Genomic DNA, 5,000 nt, shown 5'->3' with positions numbered 1-5,000 from the left:
GCACGTGTTGGCTTTGGAATGTGGACACTAGTCCCCAAAAAAAAGTCTCTCCCATAGCAGGAATCGAACCAGTCAACCAGGAATACTAACTAAGTCTTTCTCCACATGTTGTAAGCAGTACAGTAAACAGCAAGACAGGTGTAAAAAAAAAAAAAAAAAAAAAAAAGAGTGTTTTGCTTTGAATACAAAACATCAACATTACAAGAGCTGAAACACGCTACATGGTCAAGGTTTTTGGCACGTCAGTTGAATAATTTGAAGATCATGAGTTTTTTGCTCACACGTGGCATCCTCCTTTTCTCAAGAGATTTTGTCACTAACTCTGAACTTTCCAATTCAGTTCTAAACTGTTTCCGATTAGAAAGAACATGGGAGCCCTAATGACAGACAGGACACATGGCTTGTTGAGTCCCTTGACACTTTTGTGTAAAACTGTGTAGTTGAAAAAGGCTTAAGCTATGAAACAAAAGGAAATCTTTTGCAAAAGTCATAATGCATCGCCAATGTTAAGTATTTTTGTTGCAAAGTGAAAATCTACCAGAAACATTTTTGATTGAAAAACACGTGTCAGTCTTTGAATGGTGGCAGTAGCTAAGATAAAGATGCATTCCCATACCGGGAGTCGAACCCAGGCCACCTGGGTGAGAGCCAGGAATCCTAACCGCTAGACCATATGGGAAAAGATGCACTAATGTCTCAGTGACATTATGAAAAAAAAAAGTTTTCTGCTATGCACAATAAACTTCTGCAGATCTGCAGGTACAGCTTGCCTCGTTAGCGCAGTAGGTAGCGCGTTAGTCTCATAATCTGAAGGTCGTGAGTTCGAGCCTCACACGGGGCACTGTTCCCTCCTTTTCTCGAGAGATTTTGTCACCAACTTAGAACTTTTCCATTCAATTCTACAACTTTTTCCATTAGAAAGGAAATGGGAATCCAAATAACTTACCGGACCCATGAGTTGTTGAGTCCCTTGACACTTTAGTGTAAAAAGGGGTGGTTGAGAATGAGTTGAGCTACGAATCCAAATTGAATCTTGTGTGAAGGGTCAGAATGAAGTGCCAAAACGCGGGCGTTCAGCATTTTTGCCTGAAAAAAACAAATCCTACTTGAAATACGTTTGACTAAAAAACACGCGTCAGTTTTTGAATGTTGGCAGCGGTGCAGAAAAGGATGCGTTCCCATACCAATAGTCGAACCCGGGCCGCCTGGGTGAAAACCAGGAATCCTAACCACTAGACCATACGGGAGAAGATGTACTGCCAGCTCACTTACAATATGAAAAAAAAGAGGTGTACTGCTTTGCACAAGCAACTTCCGCAGATTATTACGTGCATTTTGCCTCGTTAGCGCAGCAGGTAGCGCGTCAGTCTCGTAATCTGAAGGTCATGAGTTCGATTCTCACATGGGGCACTGGTACCGTGTTTCCTTAACTGATTTTGCCACCATCTTGGCTAGAGAGTCACAGCTCTTTTCCATTCAGTAGCAAAACATCACCAATTGATGGAAGGGGAGCTCCAATGACAAACAGGGATAAAGGCTTGTTGAGTCCCTTAACACCCAGGAATTAAAAGTGAGAGATATGAATGGTTTGAGATATGACATCAAATAAGCTTTTGTGCAAATAAATATCCAAAAAACCTGGTGGTCTGCATTTTTGGCTGCAAAGAGCAGTTCCAACCTAAACTGATTCTGTCTGCAAGGCACGTGTTGGCTTTGGAATGTGGACACTAGTCCCCAAAAAAAAGTCTCTCCCATAGCAGGAATCGAACCAGTCAACCAGGAATACTAACTAAGTCTTTCTCCACATGGTGTAAGCAGTACAGTAAACAGCAAGACAGGTGTAAAAAAAAAAAAAAAAAAAAAAAGAGTGTTTTGCTTTGAATACAAAACATCAACATTACAAGAGCTGAAACACGCTACATGGTCAAGGTTTTTGTCACGTCAGTTGAATAATTTGAAGATCATGAGTTTTTTGCTCACACGTGGCATCCTCCTTTTCTCAAGAGATTTTGTCACTAACTCTGAACTTTCCAATTCAGTTCTAAACTGTTTCCGATTAGAAAGAACATGGGAGCCCTAATGACAGACAGGACACATGGCTTGTTGAGTCCCTTGACACTTTTGTGTAAAACTGTGTAGTTGAAAAAGGCTTAAGCTATGAAACAAAAGGAAATCTTTTGCAAAAGTCATAATGCATCGCCAATGTTAAGTATTTTTGTTGCAAAGTGAAAATCTACCAGAAACATTTTTGATTGAAAAACACGTGTCAGTCTTTGAATGGTGGCAGTAGCTAAGATAAAGATGCATTCCCATACCGGGAGTCGAACCCAGGCCACCTGAGTGAGAGCCAGGAATCCTAACCGCTAGACCATATGGGAAAAGATGCACTAATGTCTCAGTGACATTATGAAAAAAAAAAGTTTTCTGCTATGCACAATAAACTTCTGCAGATCTGCAGGTACAGCTTACCTCGTTAGCGCAGTAGGTAGCGCATCAGTCTCATAATCTGAAGGTCGTGAGTTCAAGCCTCACACGGGGCACTGTTCCCTCCTTTTCTCGAGAGATTTTGTCACCAACTTAGAACTTTTCCATTCAATTCTACAACTTTTTCCATTAGAAAGGAAATGGGAATCCAAATAACTTACCGGACCCATGAGTTGTTGAGTCCCTTGACACTTTAGTGTAAAAAGGGGTGGTTGAGAATGAGTTGAGCTACGAATCCAAATTGAATCTTGTGTGAAGGGTCAGAATGAAGTGCCAAAACGCGGGCGTTCAGCATTTTTGCCTGAAAAAAACAAATCCTACTTGAAATACGTTTGACTAAAAAACACGCGTCAGTTTTTGAATGTTGGCAGCGGTGCAGAAAAGGATGCGTTCCCATACCAGTAGTCGAACCCGGGCCGCCTGTGTGAAAACCAGGAATCCTAACCACTAGACCATATGGGAGAAGATGTACTACCAGCTCACTTACAATATGAAAAAAAAGAGGTGTACTGCTTTGCACAAGCAACTTCCGCAGATTATTACGTGCATTTTGCCTCGTTAGCGCAGCAGGTAGCGCGTCAGTCTCGTAATCTGAAGGTCATGAGTTCGATTCTCACATGGGGCACTGGTACCGTGTTTCCTTAACTGATTTTGCCACCATCTTGGCTAGAGAGTCACAGCTCTTTTCCATTCAGTAGCAAAACATCACCAATTGATGGAAGGGGAGCTCCAATGACAAACAGGGATAAAGGCTTGTTGAGTCCCTTAACACCCAGGAATTAAAAGTGAGAGATATGAATGGTTTGAGATATGACATCAAATAAGCTTTTGTGCAAATAAATATCCAAAAAACCTGGTGGTCTGCATTTTTGGCTGCAAAGAGCAGTTCCAACCTAAACTGATTCTGTCTGCAAGGCACGTGTTGGCTTTGGAATGTGGACACTAGTCCCCAAAAAAAAGTCTCTCCCATAGCAGGAATCGAACCAGTCAACCAGGAATACTAACTAAGTCTTTCTCCACATGTTGTAAGCAGTACAGTAAACAGCAAGACAGGTGTAAAAAAAAAAAAAAAAAAAAAAAAGAGTGTTTTGCTTTGAATACAAAACATCAACATTACAAGAGCTGAAACACGCTACATGGTCAAGGTTTTTGGCACGTCAGTTGAATAATTTGAAGATCATGAGTTTTTTGCTCACACGTGGCATCCTCCTTTTCTCAAGAGATTTTGTCACTAACTCTGAACTTTCCAATTCAGTTCTAAACTGTTTCCGATTAGAAAGAACATGGGAGCCCTAATGACAGACAGGACACATGGCTTGTTGAGTCCCTTGACACTTTTGTGTAAAACTGTGTAGTTGAAAAAGGCTTAAGCTATGAAACAAAAGGAAATCTTTTGCAAAAGTCATAATGCATCGCCAATGTTAAGTATTTTTGTTGCAAAGTGAAAATCTACCAGAAACATTTTTGATTGAAAAACACGTGTCAATCTTTGAATGGTGGCAGTAGCTAAGATAAAGATGCATTCCCATACCGGGAGTCGAACCCAGGCCACCTGGGTGAGAGCCAGGAATCCTAACCGCTAGACCATATGGGAAAAGATGCACTAATGTCTCAGTGACATTATGAAAAAAAAAAGTTTTCTGCTATGCACAATAAACTTCTGCAGATCTGCAGGTACAGCTTGCCTCGTTAGCGCAGTAGGTAGCGCGTTAGTCTCATAATCTGAAGGTCGTGAGTTCGAGCCTCACACGGGGCACTGTTCCCTCCTTTTCTCGAGAGATTTTGTCACCAACTTAGAACTTTTCCATTCAATTCTACAACTTTTTCCATTAGAAAGGAAATGGGAATCCAAATAACTTACCGGACCCATGAGTTGTTGAGTCCCTTGACACTTTAGTGTAAAAAGGGGTGGTTGAGAATGAGTTGAGCTACGAATCCAAATTGAATCTTGTGTGAAGGGTCAGAATGAAGTGCCAAAACGCGGGCGTTCAGCATTTTTGCCTGAAAAAAACAAATCCTACTTGAAATACGTTTGACTAAAAAACACGCGTCAGTTTTTGAATGTTGGCAGCGGTGCAGAAAAGGATGCGTTCCCATACCAGTAGTCGAACCCGGGCCGCCTGGGTGAAAACCAGGAATCCTAACCACTAGACCATACGGGAGAAGATGTACTGCCAGCTCACTTACAATATGAAAAAAAAGAGGTGTACTGCTTTGCACAAGCAACTTCCGCAGATTATTACGTGCATTTTGCCTCGTTAGCGCAGCAGGTAGCGCGTCAGTCTCGTAATCTGAAGGTCATGAGTTCGATTCTCACATGGGGCACTGGTACCGTGTTTCCTTAACTGATTTTGCCACCATCTTGGCTAGAGAGTCACAGCTCTTTTCCATTCAGTAGCAAAACATCACCAATTGATGGAAGGGGAGCTCCAATGACAAACAGGGATAAAGGCTTGTTGAGTCCCTTAACACCCAGGAATTAAAAGTGAGAGATATGAATGGTTTGAGATATGACA

This window comes from Phyllobates terribilis, unplaced genomic scaffold (assembly GCF_046119375.1).
Source record: "Phyllobates terribilis strain yellow unplaced genomic scaffold, ASM4611937v1 Scaffold_11__3_contigs__length_659146591, whole genome shotgun sequence".
NCBI lineage: Eukaryota > Metazoa > Chordata > Amphibia > Anura > Dendrobatidae > Phyllobates > Phyllobates terribilis.
The sequence above is the reverse complement of the archived record's forward strand: the minus strand, read 5'-3'. Positions refer to the sequence as shown.